Source organism: Anas platyrhynchos, chromosome 6, assembly GCF_047663525.1.
Source record: "Anas platyrhynchos isolate ZD024472 breed Pekin duck chromosome 6, IASCAAS_PekinDuck_T2T, whole genome shotgun sequence".
Classification (NCBI taxonomy): domain Eukaryota; kingdom Metazoa; phylum Chordata; class Aves; order Anseriformes; family Anatidae; genus Anas; species Anas platyrhynchos.
Genome location: NC_092592.1, coordinates 10,366,688 through 10,394,193, shown reverse-complemented (window position 1 = coordinate 10,394,193; position 27,506 = coordinate 10,366,688). Strand labels below are relative to the sequence as shown.

Below are 27,506 nucleotides of genomic sequence, written 5' to 3'. Positions count from 1 at the left end.
AAAGGACACAATAAAATCCTGGCCCAGGTTCCCAACTACTGTAAAGCCACCCTAGGCACAAGGCCTTCCCCTGACCCGCACTCACTTCCCACAGACTCGCCCCCAGCGCTGTGAGGCCGGGCCGGGGCAGCCGCTCACCCGCCCAGCAGGGCACCTCCCGCCTTCACAAGCATCGCCGCGTTGCCCTCAGAGAGACAAAAACGCCTCAAAATGAGATTGGGGTCTCGTTTCTACCTCGTGGGCGCCCCAAGTGGAGCTGGCGTACCTGAACACGCAGCATGCCCCTGTCACGTCGCCGGCACACTCAGGACCAGCCCCGAGCCTCCCCCCCCCCGCCACAGCCGGAGCCGCTCAGAGCCGGCCCCGTGAGGCGCAGGCGGGCCCTGACAGGACCGGCGGGGCGGGTTCCAGACGCTTCTGGAAGGTTCCGTTCAGTTCCATAAGGTGCCCGCGGCCCCGCCGGCAGGCGGAGCTCAGCCAATCAGTGCGGCCGGTGGCAGCGCGAGGGCTCACCTCAGCGCTGAGGAGAGCTTGAGCCCGGGGAAAGGCAACGTGCGTGTTTCTTGGCAGGGATTAATTTAATTTTCACCAAGCTGAGACTATTACTGGTGGTGGGGATGGGATTTCTCTGTCCGCCACGGCATTTCCCCTGGCTGTAGTGGAGCGGGGCACAAGGGGCTGGGGCACCTCGCCACCCACCCCCAGCCGGCGAGGAGCGCGGTGCAAAGAGAGGCTCCCTGTGCCCAGAGAAAACAGTTCCAGTTCAGCGTCTGTGGTAACTAGGCTTTAAATTCCTGGTTCCTTCCACCCAAAATTGTGACCCTGCTTCACCACTGCCCCAGCATACTCCTGGTGCAGGTGGGGGGAGTGGGACAGGCCCCTAAGGAACATACTCGGCTCTTGGGGATCCACAAATTTCCCCCTTCATGTTGTGTACCAGCAGGACGGCCACCACAGATGCACATCAGAAACTTAGGTCTGTTCAGTTTGAATCCATGCTTTTTTATAAGGAGAACAGCATATGTCATTTCTCTCTTACACTTTCAAATATACTTCTGAGCACCAAATGGAGCTTGCAGGAATCACTGAGGGTGGAATTTTGCATTCTGAAATAGAGGCCTATTTTTAAGAACTGAGAAAAGCTCCTTGTACATTCATATTTACACAGGGAACCTGAAGGCCCTTGACAGCCAGTTTCCTAAGCAAAAAAGCCAGTCCTGACAAGGAAAATGCCTTCTTCGGCAGGACAGAAAAACAGGTAAGCATTAACTGAGTACTTAAAGCAAAAGCATCTATCTGAGTAAGATAATACCTTTGAAGTGGTGAACATGTGATTTCCCTTGCTCTTCTTTTCAAGAGCAGCCTGTCCAAAACACATAGTACTTTGGTTTCCAGAGTACTAAGACAGAAAACAGTCAGAAGCTCTTTGTGTAATTTTGATTAACAATGCACCTTGCTAATTTCACAATTCAGAGCACATGTGCCAGGCAAAAATATATCAGGATATTTCATTAACAAAATAGTTTACCAAAGTATGTAATGAACTCGGTCACTTGGAGCTTAGAAATGAAGGTTGACTGTCTTTATAAAACAACATGACAATTTAACCAGAAATTGTGGGCATTACGTACAGCTTTTCTGCTTTGCAGAAAAATTAAGAGAGAATGGAGAGAACAATCCTTACTTACAAACCAAGTCAATCTTATGCAGGAATGCTATATATGTTTCCTGACATCAGCTGCCAAACTTTTTGTAACATCATTACATTTTGCAATGTTTATAGATGGTTCTTTTACTGTTGATTTACTTCTCACTGTTTACTGTGAACTATAACCCTCTTTATTTATAATGCTTAGGTTTTTTTTCCATGTCAGGCCTAAAAGCACAGTGACTCTCCCTCCATGAGAGGAAAGCTCTGTTATTCACAATGAAAAACACAAATACAACTGCTCAACACATTTAAAAGCCAAGTAATTGCCTTGGTGGATTTAAGCCCCATTATCTATTCAGTGTAGACATCCTCTGCACTGTATCTTCTCTTCAAAGGAAAAGGTTATTTTCATATTCAGTGCAGCTAAATGAGAATGGACCTTTTTGCAGTATTTCTTAAATTAATTCCCACAGCTAAAGGATGATTCAGAAGGCACCACAATATTTCTAGCTTTGCATAGACATTGTCCTGTTCGACATCCTTCCAAACCTCACTGTACATCTTGCCAATTAGGACTTGAGTAGCAAAAACATTTCCACATTAGGGTTAAGATGCCTTACAGTGTTTAGACTAGACTTTCCCCCCCCACATCTAACCTTTTAATTCTGCTAGTCCAAAAGATGAGCCACAAATAAGCAAGTCCTTGGCAAGAAACTGCTGGAAACATGGCCTTGATACTTCCATAAGTTACCCAATGCTTCTCATGATTATTGATTCCCGTGTTTGTTAGACTTGCTTTCTAGTAACAATGAAGAAATGTTGTTGTCACAAAAACAATACCTTACAGGAATATCTCCTTGAACTTAATTTCTTCAGCTAGGCTAAGCCAAAACATTTTGCTGGGATAGCAATACCATATACTTTTAGTACTGAAGTGCTTTGTAAGACATCTGTACAGGTATGCCTCCTCTGCTTAATTGCAATCAAAATTATCACATTGTATAATGAAATACAAACTTTTTAGCTGCATAGGCTGTTTTCTTCCAACATGGCTAAATGCAAATACAAGTTTCATTATAAAAGCTCTATACTTGTATTTGGACACCTTAGCAAATGCTATGCCATCATCATAAAACTAAACTTTTCTCACTATCAGTAATGATGGGAAGCATGTAACTAGGAAGCTGAAACAAAAAAGACAAAACCAGCTGCAGACTGCAGTGCACTAATTTAAAAACAACCAAAAAAATCCATTGCCAGTATCTTACACCATGTTAAAAATCACAAAGAAGTGAAGAGTGTGTGACGTGGTAGCAACACAAGAACTGCGTTAATTAAGAAGTTAAAGGTGAGACAAAATGCCACAGAAGTTAATAATTTGAGTCATAGCTCTGTCAAATACTGGAACTAAACGCCCTTCACTCTTTCAACATGAGTTGACAGGATTTTCTAAACCTGTGCAAGGGCAAGCCTGCCATCCCAACCTGGCAGCTTTTCCCCTTTGGTGGGAGGTCCATCATGGAACCTCCTTTGTGTGTACATTGGGACAGAGCTTTAACCAAGAACAAGTCAGTGCAAAGGAGCAGAAATGTAAAGGGCCAAGCATTAATTCTGCCTTGAAACATATTTTGAGTCCAAGTCACCATGGAAATCATTAGCACTTCTGCCTCAGGAATGTTGGCCTAATCAGAAGGTGGAGCCTCACATGGCCAAATCACAGGTTATGAGTTTTCCTGGCCATGCACGGCCCTGAACTGTGCATGGATTCCCAACCTACTTGAGCATTGTTCCACAATCTCACATGGCTAAAAGGAGAAACGATGGAGAAACTGGTGACAATCAGGACAGAACCCTGCAAAACTTTAGCAAAGAAATATAAAGGATTGAGGAAAGTCCTACCTATGAAAATATTTTTACAACCATTTAATTCTTCTATTTTTACAATCATCACACAAGTAGGATATACAGATGCACTACTTTATGAGATACAAAACACATCATGAGAAGTTCATGGATAAGGTTTTCTCACCTCAGCAGCATTAGCAAAGACCAACGTGACAAACAAGGATTTGTCAGTATTTTTTGCTGGAGGCTGGAAGCTAACTGGAAAACATACTGAATTGGCTACCTCCTGCTTTTATTCTACTGAAAAGAAAAGAAAAAATGGTACTTTTACTATGGGCATGGAAAAGCCCCGACTATAGTGGAAAAGAATCTGTGAAGTTACTAGCTAGACAGTTTACAACGTAAATTAGAGTGAGCTTCAGTTAAATGGAAGTTCTGCAGAATACTTAACCAGTGATTTTCACCTGGAGAAAGGGGTGAAATTTTTTGTTAGAATGAAATTTAACTACTGCTTTATTTGCTTGTCGTTGAAAGATCAACCTTTGTGGTTGAGTTTCAAGTCTGCAAATTTTCTTCTGGAACTCAAAAACAGCAAAAGAGAACCCAGAAGAAAATACTACATCACATAAGTTCAGTCTAGCCTTACAGGACACACATGGCCACACATCTATAGCAATTCACAAGCTACAGCATCAAAAATTTCAGGTATATTGAAGCTGATGACCTCAGTGAGTTTTACCACTTCTGAGAAAAAGGTAACGTTGACCATTAATGCCACCATCAAAAAAATATTCCGTTTCCACTCAGAAGTGCACAGAGTACATGATGCAAGTGGCCAAACTGGAATTTTTCCAAAAAAAGGATAAATATCCCATCATTCTTCCAGTAATTGCAGAATCTGTGTCTATGTGCATAAAATATCAGATAAGTAAAAGACTCCTGAACAAATCGACAATTTCAGATGAAAAGCAGTTAATGGCTATTTAATATTCTGTTATCAATTGTCTACAAATAGCACTTTACACAGCATGAGAACTTAGGCATAAATGAAGAGCAGGTGGAGTTTTGAGATAAATACCCATTTACAATTTTTTGATGCAAAACAGTTGTTTCCACTAATCATAAGTTTATTAGTCAAAATTTAAGCCAAGGTAATAAACAAATACTTTTTTAGAAACACAAAATGAGCCAAAGAGGATAACTCTACTCATTTGAAATGTAAGTACTGTTTTTGTTGTATTTTTAATGAAAATATATTTCAAGTGCATTTTTATATATATATATATATATATATATATAGAATTTCCACTATAAATGCCATTTAGCTTATTTTGATAAGCATGTGCGTTTCAATAGGAATAGGTTTAGAACTAGGCCCCGGAAATAAAGTCAATGACTTTGATTTGATTCTGCCATACTTTAAAAAAAATACATTGAGCGATGACACACAAAATCAGCTTTACCCTTACAAGTTGCCATATCCAGAGCCTATTATCAGAAGGTTTATTTTGAAGAGTTGTTAGCACTGTTCTAGAGATACCTAAGAAATAGGTGCGAAATATTCAAATACATCTTATTTTAACATGTTACAATGCATGTTCAAAATATTTTTTAAATTTTTACATGTTAATCAACTACTTTGGGAAATGGAGTTTTAATGACCTATATTCCCTAAAGACTTTCAACTACAGAATGAGAGAGAGGACAAGGAAATCCTGAAGAGATACGAAGGTATTTTAGGCTTCCTTTGGGAGGGTCTTCTTACCTGGAGAGATTTGGAACTACCTGCACACTGTGGAGGTTATCCAATAAGAGTACCAATAAATCTTTGACTTGCTGTTTGTTTTTTTTTGTTTGTTAGTTTTCAGATTTAAATAATTTAGCCCCAGTATTTAGGGGAGCTTTTCAAAAATAATAGAAATCAAGTCCTAGCTGCATCACATCAGCCAGTCCTCATCTTTAAAAGCCAAGTATATGACTTGGCCATTGAGCCCTAGGGAAACCCAGCCTAGAAGAGCTACGACATTCATGCAATTCTCCTATCTCCGTTATTCTGGAATTTCTTGATTTAGTTGCTTCTGATGAGCACAAATTACCATGATTGCTGCTGGGGAGAGATAGAAGTTCCCAAGTTAGAAGTTTCCTTCCATGAAACAGAGCCAATAGTTCATCCATCCCTGGAAATCCTCTCATAGTTAGGATAACACGGTGTAAAGTTTCTTTCTAGCAATTTACCACCTTACGATGTCCAAATAAGAAAAGTAGGGTGGATTTAAGACATTGTGACAACTTGAATTTCAAATGTCAGATTGACAGGTGAGCCAGTGATGCTCATCGATATAAGTTACTGAAGAAAGCCTGAGGTTAAACTGCCTGCAGATTGTAAGCCATAATATCAGCAAGTAGACATATTTAGATGATGATATCTGAGTAACAAAATGCTCTGTTGGTCTGGATATCAGTAGAGTCTTTTCCAATTGCTTTTCTGCCTTCCAATACTACTTTCAGTCTTGTTTCTGTTGACAAAGACAGCTAGTTTTCATCCCAAATTCACTCTCCAATTGTCTCACTACATCAGATGTTTACAAACCCTGCCCTTGGCCTGATGTACATTTTAAGTGGCATTGAAACAGCTTTCTTTTGACATCCCATAGGAGAGGGCAGAACAGCTGGCCCCAGCTATGTTTGATGTCTCTAGTTCCTTTTCTGCTCCTTTCTACTGACTCTTAACAAAATAAATAAATAAATTAGAATGATCCAAGGTTCACAGAAAAAAGATAACTCCACAAAGCTCAAAATGATTTTTTTCTACAGTCAAGAACAGTCAGTCTCCATATCTTTGTGATTCTGTTACAGAAGTTACTTGCTTGTAAGCAATGTTAAAAACAACCCCCCCCACACACACCTTACAATATTTTGCAAATCATGGTAGTTCCAAGCAAGGAGCTATCATAACAGCTAATACCATAACCTACCATGTAACCTAAACCACTTATTAAACAAATACAGATTAACATTCTAGAACTATAAATATTCTCATATATATCAGAAAGGATGGTTTAGAATATTTCTATATAGAAAAATGTATTATGTGAATATATACACACATTTACATATGTATATAGCCTGTAACCAGAAGAAAAATCAATTTATAAAGCAGAGTATGAATAAATGATCATCCAGGGAGAACTGTTACAAGACCTTCAGGTATGATGAAACCAGGTACGTAGTGCCTATACTTTTATTTATTTGTGATCATGTATTGTATTTGATTTTTAAAATTATTATTATGTCTTCCATAAAGGTTCAGGGAAATGGTTATTTAATTTGAACAAATGTTTGAAGAGACATTGGAAACAGGTTTTCAGCTATTTTACCATATATTAAAGATGACAGAAGATATTACAAGAAGTGATGAAATTCATTCACAAATAAAGCCTAAAAATAATTTGGTTTTTATGGTCTGAGGGTAGGAACTCATTTTGGCTCTCTCCCAGAATGAACTGTTAAATCAAAAGATACATTGCACTCAACTCACTAGTGGTTCCTTACAGCAAATCTCACCAACTCTTCCCAACATCAAAGTTTTCATGTAACGGATAAGGTTCCACTCAATTTGTAGAAATATGGGTACGTGCAGTTCCAAGTGATAAGGCAATAGCAATGCCAGACAACTAATGCATCAACGTGACAGGAGATTCCTTCAACCTACTGATTTGCCACCAGGCAAACTTGTTGTTTGTCACAGCCACTGGACCGTACAGAAAATATCAGACTTGTGGGTAGACTGTCTTTTGATACACATCCACAAGTGTGAAAGGCAATGAGGAACTGGGAATTTGTATCCCTGGAGGAAGAGGAGTAATATGTCCCTTTGAAAATATTTTGAAACACCTCAGAATATCCGTGAGTAGAACAGGGACTGGAAGGGACGTTACCTTTTAGTCATTTACCCAATGCTTCTACAGATACTTAATGGAAAACTTGTCATTTAACACCTCTTGATTTTGAGGATTTAAGTTGACCTGCTCAAAGACATTCATATGTCGTACTACTAGTAAGTGCTGCTATAGAATGCAAAATACTTTTTTTTTTTTTTTTCCTTCTTTGACAGTGCTACATAATACTGAGCTCACTTGGAACTCCATCTGCCATAACACTGAAATGAACAAGCTCCTTCTTCAGTTTTTTTTTTAAACATTAGTTCACAGTGGTATATTTCCATTCTTATGAAAGTCTCCCCTGCGTTATACATCTCCTGGAGCACAATTAAGTACCTGTAAAACCTGACTGACTAATTTCCAATTTATAAAAAGTAATGCAATTATCTTGTTCAAATTAGATTTAATTGCAAAGCTTCTGAGTGGTCTAAGAATATTTTCTGGATACATACTCTGCTGAAAACTCTCATCATTTTCAGCAAGGTATGCAACATCCATTTCTGGTTGTGTATACCTCTCCTCCTAGTTTGAGGATCTATGCTTAATTACACCACCCTTCAACATATACTGAAATGGTATCTGGTTTCCAAACTGAAATGTTTAAATCCAAAGGAAAATACTAACAACCTTTCAAAGAAGCATGTCCAAAAATTCTGCAATCGGGGGAAAAAACCTCCACAGAAAACTAGTATCCATCAGTCCTACAAGGCAGTTCCTTCCCATTTTATCCTCCTTTCAGCAGTGCCACAGAGCTGGTTTCCAGGAGCACAACAGGCTGCTGTTAGATGTCATCAGTTTAGTAGTAAAAATGCTATAATGGTGGATGTGAAGGTTGAAAATATCCCACTTACCATCTTCCTCAGAACATATACTCCAATAGCATCCACACTCCCTGCATGTCAGCATTCTCCTATTGCCTTTATTGTTTTCATTCCATAAACTGGGATCAGAATAAGAGCCAAAGAAAGTGGTAACAATGTAGACAGGGATGCCTCAGTGCCACATTCACTTACCTGTAAAGCGCAGGGTTTGAGCTTGCTAATCACAGAAGTTAGTTAATCTTTTTAGATGACTGCTGATTATCTCTGACACAAAGAAGGATTACATGAGGCAGAAAAATAAATTGTTTTTAATATACATTGATTGCTTGTATTGGGGAAAGAAACAAACATATTTATCAAGATATCATTAAACATTTTCCATTCTGTTTTCTGAAGAGCAGATGTAACAATGAGACAGGTGGTGGAAATATAAACCCTTCTAAAACCTCCAGGGTGTTTTCTCAGGAAGTGTCTAATGATTGTCACTAGATCTGTTGCAGCGCTTACTTTATAGGCTAACGTGGTGTAAGTAGTTGCTGGGGTTTTGCCAGTGATCTCCTAGGCAACTGACTGCTCAAAGGAGCCACAAATAGAAGCAGTAAACCCCACTCCTGACTTCAGTCTCAAAGCAGTTTGCACTTGTAACATTCACCGTGCAAAAAATATGCATCATACAAAGGTATGGGTGGTTAAAAAAAATCACCTATTCTCTTTCTTAACATACTACAACCACAAATGTTGGCACTAATGCACAAATCAGATTCTTAATTCCCAAGAAAATTGCCAAATAGCTGATAAAGATGTTTCTAACTTGACAGATTTTACAAAGAAAATCTCAATTAACAATGCAGCATTCACATAGACTGCTGTAATATGAGGTGACCCTTTAGGCTCCTCAGCTATGAGAAAACGAAAATTTATTCTGTATATTGTAAAGATTATGATTTATTATATGCTTACTTATGTTTAGCCTACAATACAATCTTAAATTTATTAAACTTAGATCACTCGTGCATTTTATTCAGTAAGACAAATAGCAAGTGAAAACCTGGAATGAGTAATGTACTGTCAGCTGTTCCAAATAACAAGTTCATATATTATTTAATTTCATCTCTCTAAGAAAAACAAGTTGTCATTCATGTTTGCTCATTAAATGCCATTTTTAATTTTCTTAAGCAATTGTCCTTGAAACTCATTTGTAAAAACACAGTATTTCTCATGTGAATAAATATTAGACTTATTCATAAATGATTATCTACACAGTAGGCTCATATCTGAGTTTCCTCTGTTTATATAAAGTGATGATGTTATTGGACAACAGCTAGTTTTCTCTGTATATTCAAAGGGATTGGGGAAGAACTCAGGAGTTCTCTTTGCAAATCAGATTGAAATAGATTTTAAAGCTAGAAATAATATAAAATGCGTATCCTTTCAGCAAAGGGTATTCCCTGAGTTATTAAAACGCAGAGTTCAGATGATAGGTAACAGCAGGCATAGATTTGCTAACAATGTAAACAGAACCAAAACATAAGAAATCTCATGCTGCTAACTTATGTCAGTGTTACTCTGATAAGGTCAAAATTTATTTTAAAAGCCTCCTACCGTCTCTTTACAGAGACACCATCAAGGAAATACATAAGTAAGCACATTACTCATACACACACCTTTTTAAAACAGACAAGAAACTTATAAGATACATGAAAGTGTACACAATTATATCGGTTTTTATTTGAATGAATGCAAAATTCAGTTTCAAAATTAGAAGCAGTTTTGTATGTGCATAAATCCTATCCACTTCATTTTAAATGTTTCACTAAACAAAAAGTGTCTTACAGCATCTTGTTTAGGCCAAGTACAGAGGTTTACTGTAATTTGGAACTGTACTTTTACAGGTTGTGAATTAGAGCTACGAAAATGTATGGTTGAAAAGGGACTCGATGCAGTTCATGATTAAAGAAAGAAATGAAATACAAAAGTTAACTTGGGTATTAGAAACAGCCTCAGCACATCACACAGACCTTGAGTTTATCTACTTTTCAGCTGTGCAGCATCTGAGATAACTTGCACAGGGATGTCTGTGCGACATCTGCATAATGTTGTATTGTGTCCTGCAGACACAGCCCAACCTATCAGATTATCTCATTCAACCTCTCCTGATACAGGGTGTGTAGCTTCCAGATACACAGCGTATCTGGAATTTAACTGCTATATCATGCTTATCTGCAGAGCCAAGAATCCAGTTCTGAGTAGATGGTGCTCTCTTTAACTGCTCTTCAGTTCAAAGCGTTGAGCATTAGGATGCCAGTCCTTAGGTGAGCAAATCAGTCAACAATAGCCAATTAGTGAGCAAGGCATCACTTCAGCTGCTGGGGCAACCAGCAACACTCACTTCATGAGGTGTTTTCCTTCATTTTCTTGAAGATTAGATTCTGGTTGGAGTCCTAGCAGCGATTAATTTCTGTTTAACAGCACATCTGAAAGCTTCCACAACCACTGCTCCCATGAAGAATCTGGGTGGGCTAAGCCACCAGAATAGGCACAGCCAGTGCTCACTAAGCAGTTGGGTAGATCACACAACAGGTCTCAGCTGGACAAAGGCAATGGCTAAGAGTTTTGCAGGCCTAAACTCAGATGCACAAGGTGGCTGTCAACAATATCATTGCAGGTTTTTCTGCAAAACAATGACAGATCTGATCAAGACCTTACAATGAACAGTAATAGCTAAGAAGATGACGAAGTATGCAGATATTCTTCACCAGTTTTTAAAAGAGGCAATAGCATTGAGGAAGGCCGAAGCAGAAAAAAAAAATAAGAAAAATCACAACTGTACCAAAGGACCTAAGGCTATTAGAAAATGAGGGTAAATGGCCTTCTTCAGTATTGATTTTATTCAGAGAGTGACAAGTAATAAGTGTGAAACAAGACCTCCTGCATCAGGAGTCTTTTCATCCGTGCATGGACAATTTTTGCAGTGTATCATTAGCTGGAGAGAAAAACAGCTGCTTGGACAAATTACAGCACAACATTTGTTCAGTGTTTACAACCAAGTACTTGTGCCGTTCCGTCAAAGAGTTGTAAGTGGGAAGTTTCCTTGCTATCAAAGTTCTGCTTTCTGAGGAAACTAGAAGCATTACTTTGAAAAACACAGACAAATAGATCATTGTCAAAAGATATTCTGAAGCACAAAAGAAAATCTGTGACTTAATTCAAGGAGAAATTTATGAGGACACATCACATTTTACATCAAGTGGACTGAAAATGAAGTCACCTGCAACTACTGCATTTTTAGGGAACAAACTGCATTGCAAGTCTGCTAGGGAACTACAAAAGCCAAGGGACGCAGATACATTAGTTCAACTGCAAGTGAGTTACTACAATGTAAGTGAGCACATTTGCCTACAAGACAAAAAAAAAAACAAGAATTCTGGTACCCTTTGCAGTGCCTGACTTGCCACAGAAAGACAATGGTGAAAAACTGCACCAAGTTTGTTACATTTCCACTTGCCTGAGTATGTTCTGTAAAGGAGATGAGGGGAGGACCAAAAGACCCGGCCCCTCATTCTGAACCACAAGGCAACATCATGAGAACAAAAGGTAAAACCTAAGTAATTAAGTTATACAGACCTCTGATAAGATCTCTATAGGCACAAAGAGCAGGTTCAAAGATACTGCAGGAGGTGAATGAAAAGAGAATGGGTTAGAGGCAGTGACTGAGCTGGGAAAGTCTTAGGAAAATTGGGATACAGAATATTAACTACATGCAGAAAGTGGCAAACAGCAGCATGGCAAAAGCACAAAAAACACCTGCTGAATTCCCAATAAGTCTAGCATGGGAAAAAAAAAAAAGGAACTCAGAGCTTACAGAAGAGAATGAGCTTAGAACAAACATAGCCAGGAGAAAGCCATGGAATAAGCCAACTCTATGTCAGTAGAAGTGAGCAGAAAATGACAGATTTCAGAACTCTGCAGTATATAAAGCCAAGAGATGCTAGGAAAGAAAGGAGACTTCTCAGGGCACAGTCAAGGTTAGCCACTGTGAAAAGGGAACATATTACTTTTCTCTCAGCAGCTAACACTGACCCACTGTTCTACAATATGGTGATATTAGGAAGTATCTGCTGGATCAAGTGAAAAAAGATCCAAATCAGTAAATTATAGCACTAGCAAAAAAAAAAAAAAAAAAAAAAAAACAACAGTCCTTGCTCCATATATGTCCTGTAAAATCAGTTCTAATAAGCCTCTTATCTTAATAAGCACTGTTCTTCAGAAGACACTGTTAATATTCTACTGCCAAAAAGTTAGCTAACACCCCCTACCCCCCAAACTGTTTTTTTGCTTAATCACAGCAAACAGGAAACTAAAAAATCATTGTTAAATGCAGTAGTATACTCTCAAAGTGGTGATTCTGCAGTGTTTAAACCAAGCAGTAAAAAAAAAAAATAAAATGACATTCTCTGGTCTGCAAAGAAGCAGGTGTCACTGCAGCCTTGCATTGGCACTCCATCAGAGACTCCAGACACTTCTGAAGAGCCACGGATCAATTTAGTTTCTGGGCCCATTGTTAAAGAGCAGTGGTTCTTGTTTCATAACTGGTGGCAGTGCTGATAACCACCTTCACTTACAGAAACTGATCACAGATTCCCAAGAACTCCTCCTACCAGGAAGCTGGAGAAGGAGACAGATGAACATGGACATACATGGAGACCATAAAAGCAGTGTAGATCCTTCATCTGAACTGATCAACTTTCTGTCCCAGAATGTAAGACACTGAAAATATCAGTCCTCTCTGAATTCATGTCCCTGGATGGCAAATCCTACTGCTTTGAAGTGAGCAAGCTAGGACAGACCTGGGCTTTACTCTGGCAGGGCAAACTGCAAGGAGCCTACTACCCAATCTTGAAACACTCACATAAAAATTGTCACGTGCTCTGACGATGCTGGGGGAAAAAAAAAAAAAAAAAGTGAATTCATTGAATTCATTAAGTGGGATTCTAGATCTGAATTCTATCATGTATGTATCTGATTTTATGACACCATATAGTATGGTTCCAGTTTTCACTGTCTGCAGTTAGAAAGGTATGTAAAGATGAATATTTTTTTCTGCACAGAAGTGAATAATACTAATACTGTGAAATGTGTGTTGGTTCCATTTACGTTTCAAAATTCCAAAACAATCTGCTACATCTTTCAGGTGGCATTTTCCATGCCCTGCAATTCACTGTTAAGAAACAGACTACTGAGAAATAAGGGATTTCTAGACATCCAGAAGAGTACTTGACAAAACAAACACTTCAGCATTTAAAGTGACATGTTACATTTTGGGGGGAAAAAGATTTCCAACAGGAAGACTTGCATTTTTCAAGAAATGTATTCTACTTCCAGAAGCAGCATCTATAAAAAAAAAATACTATGCATCTTATGAAAGTAACCTGGAGGTCACTCTCCTGATCATGGCTGTCAGAAGTAAAATTGCTGAACAGCTGTGCTACAATCAGATAAAACAACTAAACTGAAAAGTAACTGAGGCAGCTCTTTTAAAATGTTTCCATCCACAGTTTGTTGGCCTCATTCCACTGAGTAGATAGACTGCAGTTAAAGCACACATCCACCCTATTAATTCTTTTTATCACATATGAACATGTTCACAGCCAAGCAAAAGATGCCATTAATAGTACCCAACATGACATTTCATCCTCCCAAAAGATGGGTTGGTTGCTTGAGAGACGCTGTAAGCCAGTCTAAAGGTCCAAAGAAAAAATAAACCAAACCTACAACCAAAGGAAAAAAAAATAAAATAATTCTGAAAACTGAAACTCACTCCATATCTAATTTCTTTGACAAGAAAATAAAGAATTAGCACATGCTCTTTTACAGGATAACACCTTTCTTTATGCCATTCCAGTTCACAACGGCAATGATTAAAAAGTGGCTGTCTTTATTGATTGAAGGAAAGTATTTTTTCTGCCTAAGGATACTGTGAATGCACGTAACAATAAGATGTACAAACTGAAACAGATTGTTACTGATATCTCTTGGAATTTAATATTTTAATGATTGCAGATGGATCCAACCTTAGTATTCAAGATCATATAATTCTGTAACTATGAGAAGTTAGGACATGAGAAAATTAGTTTCACAATGAAATTCCAAAAAGGCTGAGAATCTTAATTTGCATTTTTGTAGAAAATCATCTGGCTCCTCCCAACCCCCCCCCTAGTAGTCTATCTCATCTCTTCATTGGGTATCATTAGTCCAGTACTCTCAAGTAAAACAAGGAGGGAGTTGATAAGGTTGGACTGAAGTGGGGAGACTGAAGACAAAACTGCTACTGGGATCAGGTTTTCCACACAGTCACTACACCTGTGGTTTGAATCCTTAAAGGTTTCTGAGCAAACTCCACACCTTTTTGCCAGGCTTCTCTCTCTGATATTTTGGGAAGATGAAGACTGAAAATGGTACTGCAGGGAGTTGCAAATGATTCTCCAAGAACTCAAAGGATATGAATTAAGCTTACTTAAATCTCCACTTACCTGTAAAGGCTGGTAAAAAACATACTGCAAAACTTGATAAGTGAATTTTGCACATTCACTGTGAATTTTTTCCTTCTGTGTTTTTAGAGTGAGGTGGTGGTGTTTTCTTCCCCAGAAAAGACAGTGGCTTTCATAGTAGTTTTAAAATAACTTTATTCTCCAAAATAATTTCTGTTGCTTTTGGTACAATGCCAGCTAATTCCACAGCTGAAGATGATAACAAAGAGCCTGCTTTTGATCCACTACTTATTTCATGAAAGGAAATACCCTTTCAGACACAACCCTGGCATTATTTTCCATGAAGTACCATGTGTTATTTGGCATCAAGACAATACTTTGCACTTCATCTAAAAGTACCAAAATTTACCTCATGGAACTGGCATGCACAAGTGTTATATATCCCACAATTATTTCAATAGATATCAAATCAACCTCATTAAACGGCAAGCACAAGCACATCATAACGTATTACGCTAATACCAGAGTATGGAGAAAACAACAACAGACGCTTAAGGAAATTATTTGGTGGAAAAGAACTATAAAAAACTATAATATTTTTTATTTTTATTTTTTTAAGCCAAATCAGACATCCTTCTAAAAAACATACTTCTGTTGAGCTAGAAATTATGGAGCTGATTAAAGAAATCACAGGGTAAAATTTTCCGCCTCATGCTGTGGAACAGTTTAATCACCATAACTCTTCTTAGCTCTGTGCTATGAATTCATGAATTTCAGATAAGTCAGGCATGCTTTGCAGATCCTGAAAGAGACTGAAATGCTTGGGGGTATTAGCACGAACACTGGAAGCCAGCTGGAACTTGGGCAGGTACTATACCCATCTCAAAGAAGTGTGATCACAAAGGTGTCAGAACAGGGAAGCTATTCAGAATAAGTGGGCAACAGCTTAAGGATTCTGAGACACTAACTTCTGGCACCTCTATACCCAGATTTTAAATTGATCTTCCTACTAAATTCTCCCCAAAAGGTGGATTCAGCTCAGAGAATTTATCTACCTCAGAAGTCCTGCAGAGATATGAAATACACAGCATTACGCTATTGTGAATTACACAAAGGAAAGCATTAAAGATGCTAAGAGTCAGGTTAATAATTTATTGACTGTATTTTACCATGGTTACCTGCATTCATAAACAATGAGAAAGGACTACTAACTTTGATGCTTCAGGAAACTCCGAAGGGAATCTTCAATACTGATGAACTAGACTGAATAAGGGTATTACATGAGGACACTGGAAGCTGCTTTGGGAAGACTAGTGTCAAAAAAAAAAAAAAAAAGTCTGCTAAGAAGTTTTTTTTAACTGACCTTAACTGTCAATGGAAGAAGAACACAAAGGAACCAAAAATGTGATTCTGGAAGATTGGTGCAGTTTACTAGGATTTACTTTTCTGACACATGAAATAGCTTTACCATAACTTTGCTGGAAAAATCCTTTAAAAATAAACCAGTGTTTGCAACACGCTACAAAAAAGCAACCTAGCAAGGTCTTCTATTTTCAGCCATGTTGTACATTCCCACATGCATGAAAATCACTGTGGAATCTTTACTATTTCCAAGATACTCAAGAGTTTACGTAGGATTCTCAGAAGGGGCACAGCACTGTACTAACACAGCAGCAGAACTTCCACGCTACAACTGGTAGTCATCAGCCAGCTGAATGCACAGCCATCTACACCACTCCATGAAAACACACGGAGCTTTACAAAGTGAGTTATTTGACAGGGGAAGAACAGGAAGATAGTGAAGATTAAGAAAAATAATTAGGCGTGACAGATTCAGTTTCCCATGTCATACTGCTCTTCTAAAAGTTGCAAAAACTACTTGGGAAACTCCATAGCATGTTTGAGAATTATGATGATGTATACCAAACCCATTCTGTATTACTCCTGGAGACACCTGGGAAAAGGCTTACATGGAAATATGCCAGGAAGCCATTACAGGAGTTAACTGCAGGCCTCACATTGCTCATGGTAAGGAAGAAAGTACCACTGCTTTAAGAACTGAATTCAAATGGCTACTGGTTCACTGGTCACACCTTGTGAAACAGCTGACTTTTCAGTTCATAGCTAGGATATAATTCAAGAAGGTAATGTAAGATTTCATACAAAAAGCTACAGGAATGACAAAATATGGGGAAAGTTTCTGTCCCCCATTTCTACACTCACTGTTGAGGGAGAAAATAGAGCATCCGCGGAGGATATGGAGATCAAACCAAGGTCTCGTGGGTTGGCAGGAGCAGACATTTACCTAGCAGCTATACAAAACAGAAAAATTTAAAGAGCCTCTCTATCCTACAGACTCCTTGCAAATGCCCGAACAAAACCCTTATCCAGTTGGAGAAAATAGCTGCCCTGGGACAGAAGGAGGGACAGTCCAGCTATTCAGCTCCTCGGACTGTCAAAATACAAGAATAGCAGCAGTGCGTTGCTGTTGCCTGACACCAAACCCTGAGCCCTTCCCAGGCGCTGGTTGACTCTTGGCTCCCCCTAACCCCTACTCATCCACAAACAGGTTGTCTTCCTACTAACTCTCTAATTTCCCCTTTTTGTTACTACTGCCCCCATTCTTACAGGCCTTATGGATTTGTCTTAGGCAAAACTAATTACATGGTAAAAGTTAGGGAGACATGGAACTATTGTGGTCATTTATATTCTCCTTCGCTTGCTTACATATTTTGCTCCACAAACTCGTAGCCTTTGAATGGTGAAGTCTGAAGTCCTTACCTCACATAAAATGGCTGTGATTATAATCGTGACTTCCATTCAACTAGTGAGAAACCATTCACAATTATACCTTATTAAACAGGAACTTTTCCTCTCAGACTCCTCCACATCTCCCCAAAACAGCAACCAAACGGAAAGCTGCTATTTTTCAAACTGTAGTCTTTCTTGACTGCTTTCTCACTGTAAACACAATCCTTTTCTCCCAAGAACATTCTTGACCCATCTTCCATTAACGCTTAATATTTTATGGTGGCTATCCAGTGAGTAGCATGTGTGCATAAGATAACCATGACAACAAATAATTAGCAGTTTTTAGCTGGCTGAATGCCACCTGTGAAGAAAACAACAATTCCTCCTCTTGCAAGAGAGGATGGGAAGGACTGACAGAGCTTTAAGACATCTTGCATTAAACTATTACGTCCCTTCCCTACAGTGTAATTGCTTATTTGAACACATTAAGAGAACTAAGAGTTTTTGTACAGTAAACAGAGACAGTGCCCCTCCCCATCTCCCTTTAATTGGCTTTAAAAACAGCTGAAATAATGCAAAGGCAATTTGCATGATAAGCCAGAGCTATGGAGGTTTTTTTGTGTCATCCCCCTCCCCCCAAATTAAACCATTTCAGCTTTAACTGGTGACTAAAACTGAACTTGATTTTTCAATTTCTCAGATTGTCATCAATTGCTTTTTCACTGTTGGGTCCTTTGTAGGCTTCTTTCATTTGCCTGCACATGACTGAAAATTAACTCATCAGCAAGCAACAAGAAGTTGTATCTTGGAACACATAATGGAAATGTTCCCCCCCTGTATTAGGAGGATTTGCCAGTGTTACCTGGAAGTCTGCATTCTCTCTTTGCCAATTATCTCCACCTACTAAAAGAGGGGACAAAATGCTTTCTGTTTACACCTCAGACTGGAACACAGTCCTTCTTGTATGAGGTAGCATCAGTCTCTCATCTTGCCTTACTCCACTGCACAGCAGAGATCTAGAAACTTGCTCCCAAATCATACCAGCTTGTGGAAGTGAAAGGAACGGACCTGGGCACCAACCCTCTGCCTACATATTGCTGTGATTCCATTTACTGTGATCTCTATAGCTTATTCTGTCACAGGAAATTTGCAATAAAGACAACAATTGCAGTCATTTCTGAGTTGAGATTTTCAAAGCAGTGTTAGAAATCCCAGGAAAAATTTAAAAAAAAAAATGTAGTTTTGACTAAACTTTCAAGGTCCTCCTACCTTCTCATTCTGGAGCCCAAATTCCATGAGCCCATATCAGGGCACAAGAGGATTGAGTGGCAGGAGAAACATACCCTGAAAAGAGAACATACCTGAAATTCTACCTGCACCACTCAGCTCAAATTCATGGAAGTGGTTATTCACAAAGGCTGCAACCTAGCTGGGCCCCTCCACAGCTAATGGTCCTAAAAGCAGGAGCTAGCTTTGCCCATAGAACCAGGACTAACCACTAACTCAGCCTTCCTCATCTCGTGCCAGAGTGCAGAAAAATCAGTCAGTGTATCAAAAAAATAAGAGGAGTGGGAATTTTGGAGGAGATTTTTTAGATAGACAAAGATTACACCTCTCAAGACTTCCACCACACTTAAAAAATATCCTGGAAAGACCTGGTAATTTCTGCAATTCACAGTTTATAATTCCAGTTTCTCAGCAGCCATCACGCCTGCATTATCATGTGCTTATAAATTCTGGCACATCAGCCACTTGGGGACAAGCCACATGTGAGCCACCTTTTTTAAATGGGTAGACTAAAATTAGCTTCCTGCTCCTAACATGTCTGCTTCTCCAACGAGTGGCATGCTTTAAAGCACATAAATGAAGAGGCCAAGCTCAAATCTTCTCTATGAATTGTACTGAAAAGTATTACATTGAAGAAAAAATGTTGCATGAGACTAAGAGCCTGCATTTAAATCATACTTAGTACTGAAGAACAGCAGAGGCAACAAAGTAGAGGAGAAGATGGGCAATTTGTTACTGAATACCTAAACACAGCAAAGTGTTAATCAAGCGTGTTTCTACTTATATCAAGTTCATGGTATACAGTACAACAGTGTGTGAAAGTTTTTACAGGGAGTGCTCTTCATTGTAAAGAGAGAGCAGCAGATGTTACCAATGGGATCAGGGTCTTTCTTCAAGTCTTCACACCTGACACAATGTACCATCAAAAAGAACAGAATTACTCTTTTCATCCTCTGCTGTATTTCCATACTTAGACATCCCTAAAGCAAGCCAGTCATTTTCAGAATGTTTCCAGAATGATGTACCTAATTCTTTGAAATAATACATATGCATTAGCAACATAAAAAGCTTCAAAACTGTACATAAAATCTGCAGCAACCTATGCTTGCTAGCACACCTGTACCAGTTTAAGTGGATGCTAGTGATTTAGCTCATCAGAAAAATAGGTTAACCATTAGTTCTATTTCTCCTATGTTTCCAGTATGACAGATGTGCTATGAACAGTCTTGAAAAGGACAGAACAAGAACTGACAATTTGTCACCCATAATTTCAGGCGGAAGCTTCCAGTCTTAAGTCCCTGTGTGCATAAGTTCAAACTTAAAAATACAGTAGTTCTAGGAGCAACTCCTTCAATAATCAGTTCTTCCTGCTAGTGGTACTTTACCGCTGTAAAATGGACGTTGTTATCCACATCTTTCTCACAGTGGGTCTGAGGAAAATGCACTTGTTAGCTCATACGTTCTAAAAAGTAGGCAAAGATTTTCCTGAAGTTAATTAAAATACATTATTTTCCTTGAAAATTCCACTGAAAGAGCAAAGAATAAACAGTGCTTGGTGTACTACTTTCTTTTAAGAAATTTCACGTTTTTCGTTTAACATTTTTCTCAAAAAAAACATGGCATTTCCAGATTGACTTTAAGAAGTGATGAAAGAAGACAACTAACTACCCAGACTTAATCCTGCCTGTGCCAGTGTCTTACAGGTAATAGGACATATAAGAGAAGACAACAAATACTAAACCAGGAAGCATGAGTTAAAGTATTACCTACTACAACAGAGATACAGCAAGGTAACCAAACATGCCCTGAGAACATGCAGCAGCTTTTATGGCTGCTAATCCTGAGATACTGTCAGTCTTGGATAGGTCATGCCAAGAAACACCCAAGTGTTTGACAGACCTTCATAGATAGCATTTTCTGCTTAGGCCACGCTGGCCTCATTCTATTTTACTACGGCAAAGCTAGACAACAGTCAGAAACCCCTCTTCCCTTACCAGTTAATTCTTTGATTCTTTCCAGTTTGTTTACCCTTTCACTTACCCAGATCCAGCCCATTTAATGAAAATCTCACATGATCAGATGTACCTGTCTACACGATGACAAATTATAAGGAGCTTGCTACTGTTAAAATTGTATTCTTGTTGGTCTACAAAAACTCGGTTGCTTTCAGAGGGCACTTTTACAATCCTACAACGACTACTTCAGCTACTTAAGTGATGTGGAAATTTTAATACCTTTTACATGGTATGTTTATTTTGCAGCCAGCATACCACATGTAATGGCATTCGTTGCAGATACCTCAAAGGAAACTGCTTCACTACAAGCTCTGAAATTCACTACCCATGATATTCTGCAGTATCCTGTCAATCAGGGGTCATCTCTGCTGGTTGGTTATATTGGGTGAGTGAGGGCAGTTTATATGCCACAGCATCAGACTACAAATTGATCCTTATTATGTTTATTCACAGCTTTATTTGTGATTGCCAATGGAACAAGTAGCACTATAGCAACTCTAAACTACTCAAGACCAAGAGTGCAGAAAAGAATCAAGGGGCCTGAAAATATGGAGAATTGCAGTAGAAAATAGAATGCAGGGATCCTGGTAGCCACTTAGCCTCTGTTAGGGTGCATAGATTGAGGTCAAACACATGAAGATGTGCCTCTCTTCACATCAGTACAGAAACAATTCATCAATAGCAACTTTAGAACACTGATAGAAAATTACTAAATCCTGCACATAACGTGCACTATTCTGTTTTAAGATAGCAACTGGTATCCTGCATTTTATGTGAATGTAGATACGATGCAAATTTGTTGATGATTTTAGCCTTCGGTGGTGGTGCCCACTACTTTGCACATCTGTTTTGGTTCCAAACAAAATTGTTTTTATTGCTACCAAATCAGCAATAAGCTTCCTCTTGCTGATCAGTGTCCCCTTGTGAGTTCTACATTCCCTTGATTCTCAGAGTCTTGACATCTACTGCCTCTTCCCTGTTTCTTGAGGTTTTCTATTTTCTGCTGTTCTACCCTAAAATCCAATCTTTCAAGCACATTAGTCCTCATAGACAAAAGAAAACAAGCTAAGTAGTTCAAAACTGAGACACTTATGCTCAAATAATTGTTGCAAAGATTAATCTACTGTTGCACGCAAGTTTAGGGATCAAAAACCAAGTAATTGTATTTTACTTTGGTTTTAGTTGACTTTGCTTTAATTACTGTATTTGGCAACTAGTTTTTCTTTGTTTTGGCTTTTTATTTTTTAAAAAAAGGGAAAAAAGCAGTGCCATAGAACCACTCAGAGATGCTGAAGCTGTAGTAACATTAAAACAATATTAAATAAGCTTGCATCCACAAAAACAGTAATGCCATATATATCACATTATGGGAAGTAGTTTATGCAACTATCTATCCAACATAAAGTTGCTTTCCTTGAAAAGGAAAGCTATTGCATTTCAACAAATAATTGAGTTGGAAGACAGTCATAAGGGTAGACTGATACTCTTGCGTTATCTCCTTCTGGCATCATAGCTCTGCATCCAGATCTATAATTTGAGAAAGACAAGTTCTGTTTTTTCTCGGGGAAGGGAATTGAACCCACATGTCTCCCAGTCACCAGACAAAAGCTGGTTTTAGTTCAGATCTCTGTCCTGAACCAGCAGATAGTGGATTAAGCACGGAATTTCCACACTATCCTGAGATGGGTCATTGTTACGTGGATTATTTTGCTTTGCAAAACAGCGTTTCTAAATGGAGAAACTATCATTTGACTGACTTAGGAAAGTCAGAGTGGAAAGGGAGATTCTTGTCATCATATGTGGAAAGGATTATTGTTCTCATATCAATATATCAATAAGAAATCAAATACTGATGAACATGAACTCAGATTTATTTTTCCCCTTCAATACATCTATGATCATTTCTACAAGAAAACTCTTACTTACTAGATTTATATAGCTCCAGTCACACCCTATAATGGCATCTCTGAGGGAGACTAATCAGCTCTGCTTCCTGCCTGCAGTATATTAGGTCATCCTTCCCCCAATAGCCCTGCTCTCGAGTCACACAGCGCACTAAAGACAGGCAGCAAGAAGGACAAATCTGTTCTTCTCCAGTCAATCTATATTAAGGGGCTTACACTGCAAAGCAAAGGAAGTGGGGAAAGAGGATACAAATAGATTAATATAATTACAGCTTGTAAATGATCCTAGGAAATATAAACAGCCTGCTTGAAGAATGTAAAGAGACTGATGTGCTACCTGCATCCTCCACAGATCTCACAGAAGTAATGAGAAGAGCCAAAATGTCTGTATCTGTTAGATTCAGCATATCTATTTGAAATGTTTTTCTCTATTTCTGTAATAATTGTGCCATTGGGTGAATGTCTTCTCTTTGGAGGCAAAAAAAAATCTATAATCAAAACCTAAAAAAACAATGCCTTTCATACATAGCAAAGGAGAGGGTTGGAGAAAGTATCTTCGCACATTTCTCAAGGCCTTCTTGCTACAGAAGTATCTTAATAGATAAAATAATATACACCTCCCATTCCCTCACATATCCATAGATATTCCTGTATCTATGAGATTTTTTTTTAGTATATAGTAATTCTAATGAAAGTATTTGTCTATATTTAGATGCTATATTGAAACACCATTTCCCCAAAGTTTTATAACTGAAATATAATAACTGAAACATACATAAATCAACAGCCAGTAGCCAAAACAAACAGATAAATTGCAGTGAATACATGAACGAACACAATTCTGATTTCTTTTCAAGCTTTGAGATAAGTTCTCATTATAGAACAAGTTGTGCAGACAAGTATAATACATACCTGCAGCATTTGTATTCTGTGTTGAGCTCACTGTGAAAGGTCAGGCTTCAATCACACCCTCCAGCTTGCATCGTGTAGAATTATTTTGCTCATACCACCACACTAAAGTGTCCAGGTTTCCATCTGTTAATTCCCCTGACAAACCTTAATTCCTCACAAAAACAAACCAAACAGTTTTTTATTCACTTTGGTTTCATTTAAGCTGACAAATGCGAGGATGTACACTAGCATCTGTGCAACAATCCAGTGTAATAAAGCATAGGAAGTATCACCAAGGATCACCCTCCTGGGGACAAAGGAGGGGTGCACACCCCAGGAACTATCATCAGGCTTCCTCGTTCTTAGAGCAGATGAGAATGCTTGTGCCTTGGGAAGGACATTCTGAGGGCTGAAAGCAATGGCAAGCCCCTCTGGCCACATCTTGCCTGAACACAGCTGGGACTGTGGCACTACGTTGGTACACAACTCAAACATAGCACACTTGCTTAAAGGACTACTGTAGTCCAGAGAAGGTGTTTTGCAGGCAGAGATTTTTATATGCCTGCGGTTTGGTTTCTAAATTTCAGCTGAAATTGAATGTACTTTTCTTGCTTCTCCACAAGTATGCAGACTACTGGTTTTCACAATGTAATTCATCACAAAAAAAAAAAAAGACTGCCAGCACTGCCATTTTGTGCTGCCACAGAAGCTTTTGCTGAGATGGCCATTAGTGCTAATGCTTATCCTGGCAACAGATCATGCTACTGAATAAATTTGCTTGCAATAATTACTTGAATTACTTAAAATTAGTGAAGTGCCAATCATTTGTACAGCAGAGATGTATACATTTTCCAGCAAAAATCAAAGCAAAGTTGTCATGTCAACCAAAATCTGCTTAGAGGCTACCAAGACATTTAAAATGAAAAGCCATTTTGGGCCTTGGTTAACCAGTTATTTAAGAGTCCTAAGGTGTGTGGTTTTACAATAGTGATTATGAAATAAATGCTTTGGAAACAAAAAATGAATACACAGCAATGCTAAAAGAAAAAAAAAGTGTGAGTACAGAATTCATGTAATTCCCCAAAACTACTAATTCACTTAGCACTATTTAGGAACTTAACAACCATTGGTGTGTACTAAAATACAACACCTGGAGAGTGTGACTAAATTCTGCAGTAGTTATCACCTTCCAGTATAGCCTGCCTCAGATGCACACCCTTGCCCCTGTGAAGCAACGGAAGTGTTGGAGATAAGTCAAAAATGTAAATCCTCACCGGATGAACTATCAGCTGAGTTTAAACTCACTGTTGTTACACACCCTCATATCATGTTTACAAGTCATAAGAGGTCCTGGCTGTAAGCAAGCTGCTGCTTCCTGGGTGGTTATAAAATCAAAAACCTGCAAGGGAAAACCACGGATCTCTCTCCATATAGTAAATTGTTGTTCCTATATTCATAGCAATTGTTGCATACTCACTTTTAACTTTAGTGGACTGCTCAGATATGAAGACACAAATACTGCAGCATAAGACCTGTAAAAATGCTTTCACTGTCCCTTTTAACTTCAAATGAACACTATATAAACTATAAATTAGTCGTGAAAGTATAATTGTGATGATTTTTAAGCAAATACAAGAAACTCCATTTCCAGGTATTTATAACTCGAGGAAAAAACTTACCTTGAGTTGAAAGACTGCACTCTCACAGGACCTCGTCTCTACTTTTAAGAGCTACATGTTTCAGAATCTCCCACACAACTGGGGCAAGCAAATGCTAGTATACCAGTCTTTGTATACCTTGCACATTTGGTAGCCATTTATATCCATTCATCACAAGTACAAAGGAAATGAATGGCAAATTTGGATTTAGAAACAGTATGTATCTACTTTTCACTTCAATAAATTTAGAAAAAGAGGCAATAGCATGCCAGATTTAGATAACCCACTTTCAAGGCAGATGCCCCAAATTTCCTCTTCTCTCACCCTCACTCCCCTACTCCCCCAAAAAAACTCATTGACTACATTTTTACTTCTCAACTTTTTTTTTTTTTTTTTTTTTTCGGGCAGAAGCTTGTTAAAAGGCTCTGTTCAATTCAGATGAAGTGTGAAGGTCCCACAAACCTCAAAAACCTAAAAACCACAAAAGCTTACAAAACAAACAAACAAAAAAACCCAAACATTTAAACAATTAAAGTTAAAAGATAAAACACTAAATTTGGCATGCTAATTACACATATTTCCAGAACCTTATTTTCCTCCTCAGTAGGGCAAGTATAGAACTACTGAAGACAATCATTTAAAACTGTTCTGTGAAATGTGGATATTGCAACTGCTTTCCTGCTGTAATGGTAGTCACATTTTTCTTCTAGCAAAGCAAGAGTGTTAATCACCTAAAGTTGGGATTTGGTACTACATTACTATGGGAAACAACGCAGTCAGATGCAGAGAGTAACGGCTCAGTTCTTCCATACTTTCCTCCCATCCAATGGTTTTCATGAATATATCACCTATCTCATGTTGCATCACAATTACAATAGGTCTGCATTTCTTTTTGGTGAGAAGATTAGTTTTTGATTTAAATTTAGTGTTAAAGGACTAGAGGAATTGTGTGTTTATTTGTATCATGAAAACCTGACCTTAGAAGAAATGCATAATAATAGTACTGAGTGAATAAGATGACATTTAATAATTTTTTGGACCACTTTAATTTCTGCGTTAGTGACTAAATCCAAGCAGTGTACAATATGAATCAAGATGTGATTCATTCTGCCATGAATTAATATGCATTAACTTAATGAAAAAAAATCCAAAGGTTATTTAAAAATCCCACCAGGGTGTGCATGTTCCAAGGATAAAATGAATCAGACTACGTAAAATTTCAAGACAATCTCGATCCTACAATCTTCTTCAGTTCTTCATGACTTTGGTTTAGACATGAGAGCTGGGTGCCTGCTAATATTTCACATAGCTATACCACACACTGGCTGTGAAGAAACAGCAATTCCAAGCAGGAAAGAAGCCAGGATTTCTATACCTGCTCCCCTCAATGTCTGATCCAGATCAGTAGCATAGCACAGCTGGTATGGATCATTGTACGTGGAATGATGCTGGCTCCTATGTCCAGCCAATGGCCAGCGTGTGGCCCACCTATCTCTCCCTGGGGCCTGGGTTCCCCTGCCCATACAGTCCTAAACTCTCAGGAGCTTACCACTACTCCAGTCTCACCAAGACTAATAGAAATGCTCCTGAAATACTTTCACGTAGCATCATCTTTATAGTTTAACAGTTGTGTAACCAGCTCAGCACAAGGTGGTGTCTTTTCCAATACCAGTGCTAGGGAAAAGACCACGATGCAACAAGGGTTGAACTTGCCATCTCCCTAACACTAATAGCCTTCACCAATCTACAGAATCATTTACTGTTGTCATTAATGCAGTATCTGCAAGTTACTTACTTCAGGAAGATGAGAAAATAATGCAAAAGGCTACTCTTTTGTGTACAGTTCTGAAAGAAGTGGCCACTTATATCCTCAGTCCCTAAAAAAAAAACCTGCAGAATTTCTTGTTTGGGTTTTCTTTTTTTTTTTTCCTATTTTACTTCATTATACATTCAGCTTCATGCTTATGAAAGGAAAACAGTTCTGACATGCAAACCTTATCACTGTAGCTTTTTTTAATACACTTAATTTATACATTTACACATCCAAGCTTTTTAAGACATTTTCCACTGAAATGTAGGCCAGTAACAAGATTAAAAGTTAAATACTTGCAAGACCACATACAGTAGTGACAGAAAATTTCAAAAAAAGAAAAATGTTGCTAAAATTCATGAATTCACGAAAAGATGAAGCTAACACTATGACTGAATCTTCATCCTCTTCTATTCTGTACATGACTGTCTGCTAACTACAGCA

The 27,506-nt window shown here is 38.4% G+C and overlaps 2 protein-coding genes and 2 long non-coding RNA genes across 8 annotated transcripts in view; 2 read left to right on the top strand and 2 right to left on the bottom strand.

Moving 5' to 3' along the window:
- The window catches only part of RHOBTB1 (Rho related BTB domain containing 1), a 216,825-nt gene that overhangs the window by 24,781 nt on the left and 164,538 nt on the right, over positions 1-27,506 (bottom strand). Inside the window, exon 22 of one of the 2 annotated variants that reach the window (XR_011810327.1) lies at positions 9,967-10,929. The exons of the other annotated variant lie outside the window; for it this stretch is intronic. The gene's annotated coding sequence lies outside the window, so the exon portion shown is untranslated. Of the gene's footprint in view, positions 1-9,966; positions 10,930-27,506 lie in introns of those variants that run through there. 2 annotated transcript variants of the gene reach the window in all.
- Positions 1-27,506, bottom strand: part of ANK3 (ankyrin 3) — a 355,138-nt gene that overhangs the window by 253,448 nt on the left and 74,184 nt on the right. The gene's annotated exons all lie outside the window — the stretch shown is intronic.
- LOC140002799 (uncharacterized) lies at positions 270-8,613 on the top strand. 2 transcript variants are annotated; one of them, XR_011810340.1, is made up of 3 exons: positions 270-552; positions 1,169-1,258; positions 7,611-8,613. It is a non-coding gene; the product is annotated as an uncharacterized lncRNA (long non-coding RNA). The 2 variants fall into 2 exon arrangements; XR_011810341.1 differs by having other exon boundaries at positions 270-775.
- The window catches only part of LOC140002798 (uncharacterized), a 42,007-nt gene continuing 30,274 nt past the window's right edge, over positions 15,774-27,506 (top strand). The window contains exon 1 of the long non-coding RNA XR_011810339.1: positions 15,774-21,184. This is a non-coding gene — a long non-coding RNA (uncharacterized lncRNA). The remainder of the gene's footprint in view (positions 21,185-27,506) is intronic.